This window comes from Lagenorhynchus albirostris, chromosome 1 (genome assembly GCF_949774975.1).
Source record: "Lagenorhynchus albirostris chromosome 1, mLagAlb1.1, whole genome shotgun sequence".
NCBI lineage: Eukaryota > Metazoa > Chordata > Mammalia > Artiodactyla > Delphinidae > Lagenorhynchus > Lagenorhynchus albirostris.
Genome location: NC_083095.1, coordinates 126,713,635 through 126,732,474, shown reverse-complemented (window position 1 = coordinate 126,732,474; position 18,840 = coordinate 126,713,635). Strand labels below are relative to the sequence as shown.

At 43.1% G+C, this 18,840-nt stretch overlaps 1 long non-coding RNA gene across 2 annotated transcripts in view; it reads right to left on the bottom strand.

Annotated features, from left to right (window-relative positions):
• Window positions 1-18,169, bottom strand: part of LOC132522475 (uncharacterized) — a 58,595-nt gene extending 40,426 nt beyond the window's left edge. The window contains exons 1-3 of one of the 2 annotated variants that reach the window (XR_009541227.1): window positions 17,982-18,169; window positions 11,426-11,842; window positions 793-906 (exon numbers count right to left, since the gene is read on the bottom strand). This is a non-coding gene — a long non-coding RNA (uncharacterized LOC132522475). The remainder of the gene's footprint in view (window positions 1-792; window positions 907-11,425; window positions 11,843-17,981) is intronic. The other variant, XR_009541224.1, reaches the window with a different exon arrangement.
• Between the last annotated feature and the right edge of the window lie 671 nt (window positions 18,170-18,840).

Sequence of the window (18,840 nt, the reverse complement as noted above, 5' to 3'; positions counted from 1 at the left end):
AAACAAGATGGACTTAATTGATATTTATACGACATTCCATCCAAAAACAACAGAATACACATTTTTCTCAAGTGCTCATGGAACATTCTCCAGGATAGATCATATCTTGGGTCACAAATCAAGCCTTGGTAAATTTAAGAAAATTGAAATTGTATCAAGTATCTTTTCTGACCACAACGCTATGAGACTAGATATCAATTACAGGAAAAGATCTGTAAAAAATACAAAAAAAAAAAAAAAAAGAAACGAAGACCCAACACAGCCATAAATAAATAAATAAATATTTTAAAAGGTGTGCAATAAAAACTTTTGCATCCTCCAATTACTCAGTTCCTATGTGCTACCCTACTGATGATACACTTGCATCACTTTTTAAATTACTTCTAAGATATTTTTCAAAAAGGAATATATCATAACTACCCCCCTTCTTTACACAAAAGGTAGCATTAAGAGCATGATCTCTGAAGCCAGATTGCCCATGTTTAAACCCCAGTTCTTCCACAAATTAGCTGTGACTTTAAGCAAGTTTCATAACCTCTTAGTGCCTCGATTTCCTCACCTGTATAATAAGGTTGTCTCATATGGTTATTTGAGGATTAGATGAGCAAATATATGTATGAAGCCCTTAGGACAGGGCCTGGCACACAGTGAGCCACCTATATGTGACATGTGTTGCTGTCATCATAAGGAGGTGTGGTATCAGAAGTCCAAGTGCGTGAGCTCTGGAGTGAAACTGCCCAAGATCAAATCTTACTTCCTTACATGTGAAATGTAGAAAATAATAGTACTTACCCTCACAGGGTCGTTGTGAGATTGAAATGGACAGTGCCTCATACTGGGTAAGCATGGCTGTATTTCCTCAGGTCCAAAATGCCACGTATGTAAGACACATCATTATTTTATGGACTAGGAAAGAAAAAAAAATCCAATTAAATTATGACATGCCTTTGACTATAACACATCCTCATTTCAAGTACGTCACAAAGTGAAAAAATGCACATCTTAGAATTGATGAAATATGGGATACAAGTGTTAGCTATTACACTCTTATTTTCACTTAAAAATACATCTTGGATATCATTCTGTATTGGTGCAAAGAGAGCCTCTCCTTTTTTTTTTTAAAGTGGCTATATAGTAATCCATTGTGTGGTTGAGCCATAAATTATTTAACTGGTCTCCTATTAGTTTCCAGTCTATTGCTGTTACAAACAATACCGCAATGAATAACCTTGCAGACGTGTCATTTTGCAAGCCTGCTAGTCTATCTGTAGGATAAATTTCCAGAACTGGCATTGCTGGGTCAAAGAGCACACGTATTTGAAATTTTGGCAGGTATTCTAAGCTCCAGTTTAAATGGTCAGTCTAATCTCACAAATTCTCACTCTAGAAAGAGATCTTACAGAAATTCTAGCACAAGTTGCAAAGACATATGGAATAACTATAGCAAGAATGTGTGAAGTGGAGACATAGTGCAAAGAGCTCTACAATATAAACTCATCTAAGCCTCGCAGTCCTATGAGGTGGGGCTAATTCTCCCCGTTTTACAGTTACGGAGACTGGACACAGAGGGGAAAGCTGCAGAAATGGATTGTGCCCAGGCAGCCTGTTTCTAGTCTGTGCTCTTAGCATGATACAAATATACTCTTTTGAAATTGTAAAAAAAAAAAAAAATTGAGAAGCCTGAATGTTCCAAAGTGAGTTAGTTAATATTATTATCGGGGGGGGGGGATAAATTAGGAGTTTGGGATTAACGAATACACACTACTACTCATAAAACAGGTAACCAACAAGGACGTACGCTATAGCACAGGGAACTATACTCAGTATTTTATAATAACCTACAAGTGAAAAGAATCTGAAAAAGAATATATATATACGTATCTGAAGCACTTTGCTGTACACCTAAAACTAACACAACATTGTAAATCAACTATACTTCAATAATATATATATGTATTGTTATAAATCTACACTGAGGGAAACAGTGTAACCATGATAAAGAATGAAGTAAATCTTCATACGGCAACCTTAACACATGTCCACAATGTATTGTCTTGTTAAAAAAATTTAAAAGGAGTCTGCAGGGCAGTTAGCACAGGCTGAGGACATTCCAAGAGATGTCAGTAGTCATGTATCAATCTGACAGATAGATAATAAAAGGTCTAGAAGGATAATTAAACAATTAAAGATATTTACTCCAGGGGTTCATGCCCCGGTCCGGGAAGATCCCACATGCCGCGGAGCAGCTGGCCCCGTGAGCCATGGCCGCTGAGCCTGCGCATCTGGAGCCTGTGCTCCGCAACGGGAGAGGCCACAGCAGTGAGAGGCCCGCGTACCGCAAAAAAAAAAAAAGATATTTACTCCAAATCCCCGATTGTGAGCGAGTGATAGGGACTTCACTTTGCACACTTCCAAATTATTTGAATGTTTTTACTGAGCCTGTTGTTGTTGTTAGGAGGTCATTTAATTCCAGACAACATTTTCCTTCATCCCTGCACCAATGTCATCAGAAACACCAAGAAATGATTGGGTATAAAAGGACACTACGGACCTTGTGAGTTTAAAAAAAAAAAAGAAGAACCAACCCAGATTCAGAGAAATATAGTACTGACCTGTACTACTGTATTACTTGGGAAATGATTCAGCACAATCATCTACTAAAGTCACTTGTCAAATACTAATAGTATTTAAATGATTACAAGACAGTTCATTTTCCTTTAGCACTTTTCATATTGTTTCCTCCATTTCTAAGTTCTTTTGACCCCCTGGAATCTTCCCGAGCTGACTTGAATTTCTCTTTCACCAGATACCAATTAAAGTAAAATTTAAGCTCTTTTACACCAGGATGTGCGGGGGGTGCTATCTATGAACGATCCTAAAAGGAATCCTTTTTTTTTTGAAAGGTCCAGTCTAGGCTGAGGTGGTGGAGTAGGTCTGAGCACACAGAGCAAAGTCATTGATGATTTCAGGAGAGGGAATTCCCTGGTGGTCCAGTGGGTAGGACTCTGCGCTTCCACAGCAGGGGCTACTCTTCATTGTGGTGCATGGGCTTCTCATTGCAGTGGCTTCTCTTGTTGCAGAGCATGGGCTCTAGGAGCGTGGGCTTCAGTAGTTGTGGGTCGTGGGCTCTAGAGCACAGGCTCAGTAGTTGTGGTACACGGGCTTAGTTGCTCTGCGACATGTAGGATCTTGCCAGACCAGGGATCAAACCCATGTCCCCTGCATTGGCAGGCAGATTCTTAACCACTGTGCCACCAGGGAAGTCCCTAAAGGCAATTTTTAAGGAATCAGTTCTCTACCAGGAAAGCCAAGAAGAGGACTAAAGTTTCATCTTCCTGTAAAGAACTGGGCTGCTGAGGTTCTCAGCAGGAAGCATCTCTTCCAGTCCACCAGACCCTCTGAGGTCCAAGCTGCTCCACTCACTTCAGGCTCTGGATAAAGTTCCCATCAGGGGATCCTAATTTTTCATGCTCTGTTCTTTTTGTCACCCTTTTCATACTTCTTAAAGTGGTCAGCTCTCCTTCCAACTTCATCTTACCTTTTCTTTCATTGTTAGCCTTTTTTCTCTTTCATACTTCTGCTGAGAGTGTTTTTTGGAGTATGGGGCATTTGGAAAACTTTAGGAGAAAAATGTTCTGCCTCCTTTCTCGTTGATCTAAAAATGTGATGTTCACTGTATCCTGGGAACCCTTTTTTTACTGTCCCATTATTATTCTGCCCTGGCATCTTGGAGGTGACTGGAAGGGGTTTCTGGAACTGATATGGTTCCTGAATTCGTAAACTCCCTTTGTGTCCCGAGATCAGAGGAATCCACACTCTCTGGCCATGGTTGGAACCCTAAAGCTAGAAGTCATATTTGATGCTTTACAACAAAAAGGGACAGAATTTGTTGTCTTCTTTGAGATCTTTCCCGTAACTTCTCATGTTCCTGGTGGACATTTGCTACTGGTGCTTTGAGGTTTGTACTTCCTTTCTTTTTCTTTACTTTCCTTATTTAACTAAAACATTTTCTTGGTTTTCTTCTGCTTCACGGTAGTATTCAAAACATCTATTCTTTTCAGCTGTTCTTCCTTCATGATGAAAGGGGTCAACTATGGATACTGGAAGAAGCCTGCTTCCTGATCCTGTGTCATTTCAAGAATATGCTTGTGATGGGGCGCCCCCCTCAGGGTCTGCCTCCTCCCCAAGGGGTGGTCCATCCCTCCCTGCCTTTCTTCTCCTTTATGAACCCGCCATCAATTCTCCTGCAAAGCTCAGCATCCAACCCCAAGCCATTTGCTCAGGAAGCTCCCTGTGCAGCCTCAGCCACTATGCCTCCCGTGCTTTTCACTGGAACTAAAGCACCACTTCCTGGTTGTGACTTTATGTGAAATATATAACTTCCTGGATTGCATCATTTCCTGGAGGCCAGCATCTCACCGAACCAACAACTTCCCCATTCAAATTTGTCCTTGTCACCTACAGTGTACTTGGAAGTCAATGCCTGATTTCAGTCCCTCGTTCAAAATTTGTTAAGAGTGTGTTAAGTGGGACTTCCCTGGTGGCGCAGTGGTTAAGAATCCGCCTGCCAATACAGGGGACATGGGTTCGAGCCCTGGTCCGGGAAGATCCCACATGCCACGGAGCAACTAAGCCCGTGCACCACAACTACTGAGCCTGTGCTCTAGATCCCACGAGCCACAACTACTGAGCCCACGTGCCACAACTATTGAAGCCCACAGGCCTACAGCCCGTGCTCCGCAACAAGAGAAGCCACCGCAATGAGAAGCCTGCGCACCACAACGAAGAGTAGCCCCTGCTCACGGCAACTAAAGCAAGCCTGCGCACAGCAACAAAGACCCAACTCAGCCAAAAATAAATAAATTAATTAAAAAAAAAAGAGGGTGTTAAGTGTTCTTATCACAAACAAAGGACATAAGGAAACTTTGAGAGGTGACGTGTATGTCTATTACCTTGGTTGTGGTAAAGATCTCACAAGTGTGAGCATGTGTCCAAACTCATAAAACTTGCACACATTAAATCTGTGTCATTCTTGGTTTATCAGTTAGGTCACAATAGACCTGCTTTAAAATAACTCCAATCTTTTGTAATGCTCTGCAACATCTAGGGATTTTTTTGTATTTTTCAACCAACTCCTATTTTTTTTAACATCTTTATTGGAGTATAACTGCTTTACAATGTTGTGTTAGTTTCTGCTGTTTAATAAAGTAAATCAGCTATATGCATACATATATCTCCATATCCCCTCCCTTTTGTGTCTCCCTACCACCCTCCTTATCCCATTCTTTCTCTCATTCTGAGTGTTGTCTTTTTGTATTATTTATGGTTTCCCTTGCTGTGCAAAAGCTTTTACATTTCATTAGGTCACGTTTGTTTATTTTTGTTTTCATTTCCATTTCTCTAGGAGGTGGATCAAAAAGGATCTTGCTGTGATTTCTCTCAGATTTTTCATCATTAGTGTATAGGAATGCCAGAGATTTCTGTGCATTAATTTTGTATCCTGCTACTTTACCAAATTCATTGATTAGCTCTAGTAGTTTTCTGGTAGCATCGTTAGGATTCTCTATGTATAGTATCATGTCATCTGCAAACAGTGACAGCTTTACTTGTTCTTTTCCGATTTGGATTCCTTTTATTTCATTTTCTTCTCTGATTGCTGTGGCTAAAACTTCCAAAACTATGTTGAATAAGAGTGGTGGGAGTGGGCAACGTTGTCTTGTTCCTGATCTTAGTGGAAATGCTTTCAGTTTTTCACCATTGAGGATGATGTTGGCTGTGGGTTTGTCATATATGGCCTTTATTATGTTGAGGAAAGTTCCCTCTATGCCTACTTTCTGCAGAGTTTTTATCATAAATGGGTGTTGAATTTTGTCGAAAGCTTTCTCTGCATCTATTGAGATGATCATATGGTTATTCTCCTTCGATTTGTTAATATGGTGTATCATGTTGATTGATTTGCATTTGTTGTCCATAGTTGTCCATTTTATTGGCATAGAGTTGCTTGTAGTAGTCTCTTAGGATGCTTTGTATTTCTGCAGTGTCCATTGTAACTTCTTTTTCATTTCTAATTTTATTGATTTGAGTCCTCTTCCTCTTTTTCTTAATGAGTCCAGCTGATGGTTTAAAAACTTTATCTTCTCAAAGAACCAGCTTTTAGTTTTATTGATCTTTGCTATTGTGTCCTTCTTTTCTTTTTCATTTATTTCTGATCTGATTTTTATGATTTCTTTCCTTTTGCTAACTTTGGGGTTTTTTTTGTTTTTCTTTCTCTAATTGCTTTAGGTGTAAGGTTAAGTTGTTTATTTGAGATGTTTCTTGTTTCTTAAGGTATGCTTGTATAGCTATAAACTTCCCTCTTAGAACTGCTTTTGCTCCATCCCATAGGTTTTGGGTCATTGTGTTTTCATTGTCATTTGTTTCTAGGTATTTTTTTATTTCCTCTTTGATTTCTTCAGTGATCTCTTGGTTATTTAGTAGTGTATTGTTTAGCCTCCATGTGTTTGTTTTTTTTACAGGTTTTTTTTTGCTGTAATTGAAATCTAGTCTCATAGCATTGTGGCTGGAAAAGATGCTTGAAACGATTTCAATTTTCTTAAATTTACCAAGGTTTGATTTGTGACCCAAGATATGGTCTATCCTGGAGCATGTTCCATGAGCACTTGAGAAGAAAGTGTATTCTGTTGTTTTTTGGAGGAATGTCGTATAAATATCAATTAAGTCCATCTTGTTTAATGTATCATTTAAAGCTTGTGTTTCCTTATTTATTTTCATTTTGGATGATCTGTCCATTGGTGAAAGTGGGGTGTTAGAGTCCCCTACTCTTATTGTGTTACTGTTGATTTCCCCCTTATGGCTGTTAGAATTTGCCTTATGTATTGAGGTGCTCCTATGTTGGGTACATAAATATTTACAATTGTTATATCTTCTTCTTGGATCGATCGCTTGATCATTATGTAGTGTCCTTCTTTGTCTCTTCTAATATTCTTTATTTTAAAGTCTATTTTGTCTGATATGAGAATTGCTACTCCAGCTTTCTTTTGATTTCCATTTGCATGGAATATCTTTTTCCATCCCCTCACTTTCAGTCTGTATGTGTCCTTAGGTCTGAAGTGGGTCTCTTGTAGACAGCATATATATGGGTCTTGTTTTTGTATCCATTCAGCCAGTCTATGTCTTTTGGTTGGAGCATTTAATCCATTTACATTTAAGGTAGTTATTGATATGTATGCTCCTATTACCATTTTCTTAATTGTTTTGGGTTTGTTATTGTAGGTCTTTTCCTTCTCCTGTGTTTCCTGCCTAGAGAAGTTCCTTTAACATTTGATGTAAATCTCATTTGGTGGTGCTGAATTCTCTCAGCTTTTGCTTGTCTGTAAAGCTTTTAATTTCTCCATCAAATCTGAATGAGATCCTTGCTCGGTAGAGTCATCTTGGGTGTAGGTTTTTCCCTTTCATCACTTTAAATATGTCCTGCCAGTCCCTTCTGGCTTGCAGAGTTTCTGCTGAATGATCAGCTGTTAACCTTATGGGGATTCCCTTTTATGTTATTTGTTGCTTTTCCCTCGCTGCTTTTAATATCTTTTCTTTGTATTTAAGTTTTGATAGTTTGATTAATATGTGTCTCGGCCTGTTTCTCTTTGGGTTTATCCTCTATGGTACTCTCTATGCTTCCTGGACAGTACTCTCTGTGCTTCCTGGACTTGATTGACTATTTCCTTTCCCATGTTAGGTATGTTTTCGACTATAATTTCTTCAAATATTTTCTCAGACCCCTTTTTTTTTCTCTTCTTCTTTAGAACCCCTATAATTTGAATGTTGGTGCGTTTAATGTTGTCCCAGAGGTCTCTGAGACTGTCCTCAATTCTTTTCATTCTTTTTTCTTTATTCTGCTCTGCAGTAGTTATTTCCACCATTTTATCTTCCAGCTCACTTATCCGTTCTTCTGCCTCAGTTATTCTGCTATTGATTCCTTCTAGAGTATTTTTAATTTCAGTAACTGTGTTGTTCATCACTGTTTGCTCTTTAGTTCTTCTAGATCCTTGTTAAATGTTTCTTGTATTTTTTCCATTCTGTTCCCGAGATTTGGGGTCATCTTCACTATCATTACTCTGAATTCTTTTTCAGGTAGCTTGCCTATTTCATCTACATTTATTTGGTCTTGTAGGTTTTTACCTTTCCCCTTCATCTGTAACATATTTTTTTGTTGTTTCATTTTTTTCTTTTTTTTGGTAGATGGTGCTATATTCCTTTCTTACTGGTTGTTTGGCCTGAGACGTCCAGCCCTGGAGTTTGCAGGCAGTTGGATAGAGCTGGGTCTTGGTGCTGAGATGAGGACCTCCAGGAAGCCTAACTCCTATAAATATTCCCTGGGGTCTGAGGTTCTGTGTTAGTCCAGCGGTTTGGACTTGGAACTCCTACCACAGGAGCTCGGGCCTGACCTCTGGCCTGGGAACCAAGATCTCTCAAGCTTTGTGGCGCAGTAAAAAATAAAGAAAGAAAGAAAAAGAAAAATGAACAGTACAATATCAAAGGATAAAAAACAAAATAAAATTAGAAAGATACATTAGGAAAAATAAAACTATAAGTGAAACAACTGCAGCAAGGTAAAATAAAACCACAACAGAGAACAGAAAAAAAAAAAGGGTGGGGTGGGGTGGGAGCAAGCTAAAAGGAGAGAACAATAACAAAGTATAAAGAATAAAATAAAATTAGAAAAATAAAAGATTTATTAGGAAAAATAAACAACAATGAATCGACAAGGTAAAACAGAACCCCAATCTAAAAGAGGAAAAAAGAAAAACAAAAGACTTGGCTACCGGAGCGGAGTTTAGGTGGGGGGTGGAACTTAGGCAGGGGCGGGGTTTAGGGTGAGGTAGGACCTAGGCGGGTGGCGGGGTGACGTTTGAATGTGGGGCAGGGCCTCTGCTTAGGACCTGCGCAGAAGGGGAGAGGCAGCACGTGGAAAGGAGGGCCTGTGGAGTGTGGGGTTCCGGAGTTTGGCGGTAGGGCCCTGAGTGAGGGTGTGTGGGTGGGGTTCAGGCCCAGTGCAGTTGGAGGGAGGGGGTCTCCGAGTGTAGAGGTGGGGCCCTGGGAGGGGGTGTAGGGGCAGGGCTTGGGCTCTGTGCAGGAGGAGGGAGGCTCCTAGGGCAGAGGATTAGGCCCGGGAGCGCGTGATGCCTAAGTGGACAGGGAAAGCACTGGCCGTATTCCCTTCCAGTCCTTTGCACCCCTCCCCCATCATCTCCCCCAGGGTCTCCACCTTGTCTGCTGGACCCCTAGCCGGGGTGGGTCCCACTGGGTGTAGGAATTCCTTCCCTCTCCCAGCTGCCCCTCAGGGGTTCCGGTCCCAGAGGTCCGGCCTTTACTTTTGTTCCCCCTTCCTTCCTTCTCACTCCCTCAGGACCCACGCAGCTGGAGGGGGCCTTGGTGGGCAGAGGATCAGGCCCGGGATCTCAGCAGGCTTTGGGGGCCCAAGTGGGCAGGGGAAACGTGGCCACACTCCCTTTTGAGCCTCTGCCCTCCATGTGGTTCCCCAATTTCCCCCTTCAGGCGTGGGATCCCTTCCCTTCCCCCAGCCACCCCTCAGGGGCGCCAGTCCTGTCTCACCTCCACGTCTCTTCCCTCTTCACTCCCCCCATGCCCCATGTCCTACCCAGTCGCTCGGTGTTCCTCCTGTCCCCTTAGGTGCCTGTGGTCCCCCACCGGTGCCTGGTAGGTGCCCTAGTTGTGAGGAGATGGGAATTCTGTGTCCTCCTAGTCCGCCATCTTGACTCTGCCCATTCCAACTCCTATTTTTTGAATTTTGTGTGCACACACGTGCTCAGTGGGCAAAACTGAAGCGTAATATTTTTGGTGGGCCAAAGGCTGCACCTCTTGGACTCCTGTGAAGGATTTGGAGGATAGTTAATAGATGCCTGTCATACCAAACAGGCATCTGCCATAGGCCTGAGAGTATTTCCTTCACTTCTTAGTCTTGCTATTTGCTGCAAGTGTTCTCTCAGCCTTGATTTCTGTGTAAGTTAGTTGGGCATAATAAATAATCCCGTATTTTATCAGTGTTTTTTTATCACTTAGAATTTTTTTCAATTTTGTAGTTATTGAAAGTACTCTTTTAGAGTTATGTTTTTATCATTCATCTCTCTTTTACACATCAAAAAAAAGAAAAATAAATTGGTTTTGGCATCCCTAAAACTTGTCCACATTTAGAGTCTAGCCCTTGTAAATCACCATGGTTCAGCAATATCACTGTCTGTGTTTTTCTGTATGAGGTTATCCTCTGTGCTCTGTGGGTTGAAGAGGTAGCCCTTCTTAAAAGGACACTTCACTAGTCAGTAGTCTTTGGAATTTTCTTTCTAACCACTGACACTAATTTTGCAAGTACAGGCAATAAAACTACCTCAGGACTGCTGCCTGGCCAATATGATTATGAATCACACCCCAGTATTGGAGAATTAAGATGAGATAAATGAGGGTCTTTGAATTGAAGTATAGCATGGAATGTATTTTTCATCATGTGTTGTAGTAATCAGTAACCTATTGTTTCTTCATAATCCTTTGTGATGAAGGTCACCTTATCATTCTATTTTTTAGGTTTGGAAACTCAACCTCAGAAAGGTAAAGTAAGCTACACAAGTAATTGGAGGAAGAGTTTGCACCCAGCTGTGTCCAACCAAGCCATCCCCTCTCCATGCCCCTGCCCATTCCACCCTGCTCCATCTTTGACACTGTAAAGCCTCTTATTTTGCCCTTGGAGGTTAATAGATCTTGGGGCACTGTTTCTCTATGCCACACCAGCTTGGAGGGCAGCAAGTATAACTGCATCATAAATAACATGAATAAAACAATGTTTCTATGACCCAATCTCTACCCACAGAATTGCAGGAATCCCAGAGGCTCTCGAATCTCTCTCAACCAGCTTAGGGAATATCCAGGTGGGTCTCACATGTACTTCCCAATTAGTCCACCAGGCCCTTAACTCAGTAGGTTGCCTTTCTCCCATTTGTCCTCCTGCGGGCCAAAGGTCACTGACCAGAATTTCCACAGGGAGGATCTCTCATCCTCCTCCCATCTGCTCTAAATAACCTCCATGTGTGGTGGGGCTCTTTTTTTGTTCCCTGCTCTCAGAACTGGGTCCCTGTACCAAGTCTGTGGGTTGGGTATCTCTCCTGAGAGAGGCTCTCTGACCTGACCTTTATGGAAAATGATTCTCCCCGCTTCAATCTTCCTGTCTATGGCCTACCCACAACCTCCAACTTTCCAGACATGCTCAGATGCACAGGAATTCACAGCTGTGGCAGCTTAAGGCTAAGCTCTAGGTTGAAGGACCCGAAGACATAAGGCCTGTCTCCCTGTATTAGTTTTCTGTTGCTATGGTAACAAATCACCACAAATGTAGTGGCTTAAAACAGCACACTTATTATCTCACATTTCTGTAGGTCAGAAGTCCAGGCAGGCTTGGTTGAGTTCTCTGCTTATGGTTTTCATAAGGCTGAAATTAAAGTGTCAGGACTGGGCTCTTGTCTGAAGGCTCTGGGGGAGAATCCACTTCCACACTCCTTCAGGTTGCTGATAGAATTCTGTTTTTGTTGTGGTTGTAGGACTGAGGTCCCTGTTTCCTTGCTGTCAGCCGGGGGCTGGTCTTTGCTTCTACATGCTGCCTTATTTCTTCTCATGCTTTCCATGTGCTGCCTCCACCCCTCCAGCAATAATCGGTTGCCCTCTCATGCTTTGAATCTCCAGCTTCCTCTTCTTCCTCATCTCTGATTCCAGCAAGATAAAGTGCTCTACCTTTAAGGGCTCACGTGACTGGATCAGCCCCACCCAGGTAATACAGGATATCTCCCTATAATCACCATAAGATGCAAAACTTTGATTATATCTGAAAAGTTGCTTACCATGTAACAAAACATATTCATAGGTTTCAGGGATAATGGCATGGTTATCTTTGGGGGAGCATGGCTTGGTCTACCACACCCCTAATTAGTTTGGAATCTTGCAGAGTGGGTATACGGCACAACCCTGACATTGCAGGCACCTAATAAATTGTTTCTCGGAGGATTTGGGGGGGCCCTTTTGTCTAACAAAGAAGATTAAAGAGAGGGTTAAAATTCCTGAGAATTTAGTTTAAAAAAAGTTCTTTACTCAAATTAATAGGGGAAAAGACACTGCTGCCTTGTGGGAGGTAAATCCCTTAAAGTCAGTGGCTCTGGCTTGGTGGTACTCCTAAAGCTTGGTGTGAGGAAGCCTCTGGGTACTGTCTGCTGTTTCTGGGGTGGACAGAGCAGATGGCCCATCTCCTGTTGTTGATCAGACTGGGCAGAGTGGGTTTGCTTAGGACCAGGGAGCTGGGGTTAAAGATGCTGGCTTTTCCCAGGCTGGCTTTTAGCCAGTGGCTTGGGAAATCTTGGATGGGGAGGCTGTGTGAAAACAAATTCACATGCGTTCGGTCAGGTACATTTTGTGCTGGGGACTTACACATTCTGGACCTCCTCGAACCTCACAGAAACCCACCGGTAGGCTGTAGGGGCCCCATTTTACAGATAAGGAAACTCAGGCTCTGAGAGGGTAAATGACACTCTCAAAGTCACTCGGTGAGGCACAGAGGCAGCCCTAGAGCCTGCTCTTCTCTCATAGTTCATCCTCTTTCCTCCATTCTGCAGGCACTCCATGGGGAGGCAAGGAGCCATGGTTTGTCACTGATGTACTGGGTGATTATGGAAGCTTCTCCACTTGTCATTCAAGTCCTAGACTACCTCTTTCCTGACCACCTCAATTTTTTTTCCCCTCCAAGTACCTATGACATGCATTCATTCATTCTGAACTCAATACACTTAAGTATTTATAACACACTAGGCGCTATGCTGGGTGCTGGAAATGAAGGCAAGCAAGACAGACCATCCGGTCCACCCATCAATGAGCTGACAGCTGCCTTCACTCTTGGAGAAGACAATTATACAAGTAACAACGGTGAAGTGCGATAAGCATTAGGATGGGGATATCGAGGATGCTATGAAATAGCTGGGTGTAGGTTCTAACCTATTCTAGTGATAAGAAGAACCTCTTGGAGGGGATATCAAAGTCAAGTCCTAAAGGATAAGGTGAAATTAGCTAGACCAGAAGAGTGGGCAAGAGTGATGCAAGCAGAGACTTCCCTGGTGGTCCAGTGGGTAAGGCTCCACTGTCCCAAAGCAGGGGGCCTGGGTTTGATCCCTGGTCAGGGAACTAGATCCCTCATTCATGCTGCGACTAAGAAGTGCATGACTAAAGATGCCACGCAGCCTAAGTAAATAAATAAGTAAATCAATATTTTTTTTAAAAAGTGATGCAAGCAGAAGGGACATGGCATACAAAGGCCAGGAGGCAAGAGTGCCTGGAAAAATAGTTCATGAAATCAGGAGAACAAAGTGAAACCAAGCAGCACCCTGTGGGGCCCCTCCTGGGTACAAATCCTTTCTGTGCTCCCTGTTTCTGGTTTGTAGGAAATAGGTTTCATTCAGCCTCCTGGACCTTCCCTAAGTTCCAAAGAGCAGATTCAAACAATTACTAATCAGGGAAGTAAGAGAATGTAGAAACAAGGGAGGGTCAGCCAAGGAACAATAGTGTAGCTATGGGGCAGGGTCCCGGTTTCTCCAAAAGGAATATACATAACAATATCTTTGAGTTATTTTGCAGGCCCCCCACCAGGTGGAGGGTAGTAACTTCAGGCTGGGCACAAGATTCCTGGAACACCACCCTGTTACCTCACCACCAACCAATCAGAAGCAAGTCACACATCCTGCAGCCCTCACCTCAAATTTTGCCTATAAAAACTTCTCCCTAAAAACCATCAGGGAGTTTGGGCTTTTTTTTTTTTTTTTTTTTTTTGCGGTACTTGGGCCTCTCACTGTTGCGGCCTCTCCCGTTACAGAGCACAGGCTCCTGACGCGCACGCTCAGCGGCCATGGCTCACGGGCCCAGCCGCTCTGCGGCGTGTGGGATCCTCCCGGACCGGGGCACGAACCTGTGTCCCCTGCATCGGCAGGCGGACTCCCAACCACTGCGCCACCAGGGAAGCCCCAATAATTTAATTTTTGACATGATTTTTTTTTTTTTTTTTACGGTACGCGGGCCTCTCATTGTTGCGGCCTCTCCCGTTGCGGAGCACAGGCTCCGGACGCGCAGGCTCAGCGGCCATGGCTCACGGGCCCAGCCGCTCTGCGGCATGTGGGATTTTCCCGGACCGGAGCACGAACCCGTGTCCCCTGCATCGGCAGGCGGACTCTCAACCACTGCGCCGCCAGGGAAGCCCCAGTTTGGGCTTTTTGAGTAGAAATCTCCTGGTCTCTTTGCTTGGCCCTACAATAAATCGTTCTCTGCTCCAAACTCTGACGTTTCAGTTTGTTTGGCCTCACTGTGTGTTGGGCACATGAACTTCAGTTCAGTAACAAAAGCAAAACAAAAAGTATCCACCTGACACATTTTTGGACAACAACCTATTCTCCAACACCAGTTGGGTGTTCAACAATTCAATTCATTCTGAAACTAACCACCCAGAGTTAGCGCAGACCCTACAGCTCAGTCCCACAACACGACCTCCACTTCAGATACCAGTTTTAAGTCTCAGGCCACCCAAACCTCTGACCTACTGGCTATAAATAAGGGGCTCCCTGGACCCCCTCCTTGGGGTTGATAATTTGCTAGATCAGCTCACCAAACTCAGGAAGTCACTTTACTTACACTTACCAGCTGATAATAAAGAAGTACACAGGGAGATCAGGAAGGGTCCGGAGCAGAGGGACTTCTCTCTGTGAAATTGGGGTGCACCATCCTCCCAGCATGTGGACGTGCTCACCAACTCCAAACTGCTCTCTCTCGCTTGCTGTTCAAGGGTTTTTATAGACCTCAACCTCCAGCGTTTCCTTACCAACTCCCAGCGGGAAATACTCACGCTTTAATCACCTGGTCCTTCTGGTAACCAGCCCCATCTGGAGGCTATCTAGGGGCCCTGCCCCAAATCACTTCTTTAGCATAAACTTAGGATAGAAAGGGATTCCTTATGAATAACAAAAGACACTCCTATCACTCAGGAAATCCCAAGGATTTCAGGAGCTCTGTGCCAGGGAAAAGCACAGAGACCAAATATTTATTTAATTATATAGCAGTCTATAAGGAGCAGAGTTTCAGGCAGCAAATGGCAAGAGCTGAGGCCTGAGAGATAAGAGGACCAGATCAAGAAAGACTTGTGTATAGATGAGGTTAAACAATTTCTAATTTAGGGCAGTGGGGTGCCCCTAAGGGTTTAAGTAGGGGAGTGATAGGGTGAGATTTGCATGTTATAAAGATGCCTTTTGGAGAACTGATTATAGGGACAAACCTAGAGTCAGAGAGACTAGTAAGGAAGATATTACGGTAATCCTGGTGGAGACAATGAGTGGCTTTGGGAGGCCAACAAGATGGAAAGAAGTGGGTGGGGTCACGAGAGGGTTGAGCTGGCCTAACTTTGATGTTGGATGCCTTGTGATCTCTATCATTCTTCCGGAAATTAATTGTGCTCTCCCTTACAACATTTATTTTTACATTTATTCGTACTTCTTTAATGTTGTTGTTTGACTTTTCATGCATTTATGACTCCAACATTCCTTAAAATCTGAGATTATCGCACATACCTAATACAAATGTAATTTTTTCTTTCTTCTTTTTTTTTTTGATTCTTTGGGCCTCAGTTTCCTTATTGTTAACGTGGAGTTGATAACCCAGGCTTTTCCTGCCCCATAAAGTTATTTTGAAGACCTGGTATTCAATGAGGTGATGGTGAAATGCTTTAAATAGGATGCAGCTGTAACAGATGATGCTCAGAAAGGGATTACCTATCTGCATTAGATTAGTACTGCCCGGAGTGTATATTGGTCAGGATGCAGTCAGAAAAAGAGAAGAAAAAAGCTGGTGTGGTCTCTCTTGTGTGGTTGATTCTTAAATTATGACTTAAGTTCAATCAGTAATGGCCACATAATACTGACTTCAGCCAGAGAGAAGCCTGGAAAAATGTTTATTGTGATAATTGAGTTGGATGGTCAATGGTTTCATATACCTACTGGGGTAATCCTAACAGCTCAACTGTACATGTGATTGGTTTGAACCCCATCTCACAAGGTAGGGAAAACCCAGGCCTTCTCCAAGATTTCTGTGAATTCCCTGGACCTATGTTTTTCAGTGTCACCTGACTCTAAACTTCTTTCTTTGTTGTCTTGTGGACACGCCTTTATCTCTATCCCAGAATTGCCTCCAAAGTTGAACACAGCCTGTACTCTTCGCTGCCCACTAGCCCTGCTCCCACAAAGGCAGCTTTGTAATAGACATTTATTGGAGATTTGGAGAATAGGTTACACTGGAGAGAGGACTGGTTTGCAGAACTGCAGTCCAGAGATCTCTCTGTTCTTAAAAATCTTCCCCAATTTTTCACAGAATACGGCATTAGTATCTGACCAGATTGCTTAGTTTTCCTTTTTCGTCTCTCCTTTGTTCTTCCTCATCCCCAAATTCTTCTTTTTATTTTGGCCGCACAGTGTGGCATGTGGGACATTAGTTCCCCGACCAGGGATTGAACCCCAGCCCCCTGCAGTGGAAGCGTGGAATCCTAACCATTGGTCCGCCTGGGAATTCCCACCAAATTCTTGTTCAATTCTTAGGCAGAGCTATTGAATATTTAGCTATCTTTGTTGTTTCCTCCCCACCCATGTCCTTAGGGCCTCACCTTCTATCCCCAAGGGGCCTGTCAAGGTATTTTCCTAAACAAAGACACTTCCTTCCCTAAAAAGGAACTCTGGTGCCAGCTGATAAAACAATAGCGTCTTGTATCCGCTACAACAATGACAAGGTTGCCAGATTGTGTTTATTTTTCAGAGGATCTGACATTAGTTGGGTCTTTTGGCAAATGGGAAAAGTAACCTGTCTGCATCCCTGGTAATTTAGGTCTGCACCCCTTGTGTCATCTGATTTGATGCTCACAAGTTTGGGAGAAAGGCTGGGTCGTTCTGATTAGCCCATTTTATGATGGGCAAAAACAGGGTTTAGAAATGACAAGTGCCTGGATGAATGAGCTTCTAGGCTAGACCTTGAACCCAGATCTCAGCTCATTCAATTCTCTTTCCCTTGAGAGTTTTCATGAAAATTGAAAACATCCCTTGTTTGTTAGTCAAGTAAGCTGTTTTGAGAATGAACTTAGTGCCCCTGTGTAGAAGGTCAAAAGAGACATGGGTTATTTGACAGATGGGTTTTACATAAGTGCTGGAGGAAAAGATACTCTGTCAGCAGATGCTTTTCTGTGCTGAGACTGAAATGTTAGCCTCCTCAAGATAACTATCTTGAGGCTGTTAGGAAAGGCTGAGGCTAAGGAGGAATCCAGCCAGATTAGCCCCTTCTCCCTGGCGTGGATGCTTTTCCCACTTCTCTCCCATCCATACACTATCCTCCTTCAAGGCCCACTTCCCACTCCCAAAATTCTCTGGGAATCCATCCCTGACAGCCACACGTGCATTCAATCTTTCTCTTCTGGGAATCCCGTTGGCAATTACTCTCTGCTTTGCACCATTAGTGCGTTCTCGGATCAGTGGCTTCCAAACTTGTTTGGTTGCCACCCACAGTGAAAAACACGTATTTTTCCTTGCACCTCTGTACACAGCTCCCCCTCTCCCCCACACACAGAGCAATACCTGCATGTATAGCACTGAACAAAGTTTCACGCAGTTACTCTTATTTCATATGATACACGCTAATATATCTTTTCTATTCTACTTAATTCTTTTCTACCAAAAAACGCTGGTTGGAGCGCATTAAATTGACTTCATGACCCACTAAGAATAATCATTCCTCTGATCTCTCTGCAACGCAGTGTGATACTTTACCATACACTGCAGCCTCCACACACACACACACACACACACACACACACACACACCCTCCCCCACTGCTCCTGAGCTTCGAGGTCAGTTCCCTTCATATCTCACCTGGGTACTCCCAGAAGATCCTCACCAGCCTCTTGCCCTAAGTGTCTCTCTTTTGCATTCTCCCCATTGATTTCTCTCAAATGCAAATTTCATCTGATCAGTCTGATGTATAAAAACCTCCTGGGGCTTTCCATAGTGCGTTCCAGAAAATTGCCTGAGGAAAAGGCCCTTTGCAGACTGTCTGCTCACTAGCTTTCTCCTTCAGCAAGTCCAGGCCCTTTGGGCTCCCCCCGCCCGCCCCCCCCCCCCCCCCCCCCGTCACTCACCTGAGTCAGAGTCAGCTGTTTCCTTCCTCTGTGAATTCGCACACGCTGTCCCCCGACTGGAAGGCCTCTCTCTCTTCTCTGGTGGAAAACTACTTTCACTTTAAGAACTCGGATTACTAGAAAGAAGGAAATCCTGCCATTGGGACAACGTGGATGGACCTTGAGCGCATTGTGCTCAGTGAGATAAGCCAGACGAAGGCAAATATTGTATATCGCTTGTACGTGGAATCAAAAAAAGCCAAACTCATAGAAACAGAGAGAAGAATGGTGATTACCAGAGAACGGGGGGGACCACGGGTTTGGGGAGATGCTGGTCAAAGGGTACAAACTTGTAACTAGAAGATGGGAAGGTAATGCACTGCCTAGTAATTATAGTCAAAAATACTAGTAATTATCGTCAAAAATATAGTATCGTATACTTTAAAACTGCTAAAAGAGTAGATCTTACATGTTCTCACCACAAAAAAGAAATGGTAATTATGTGAAGTAATAGAAGTGTTAGCTAACACTACGGTGGTAATCATACTGCAATACACAAATGTATCAAATCAACTCCTTGTGCACCTTAAACTTACACAATCTTATGTGTCAAT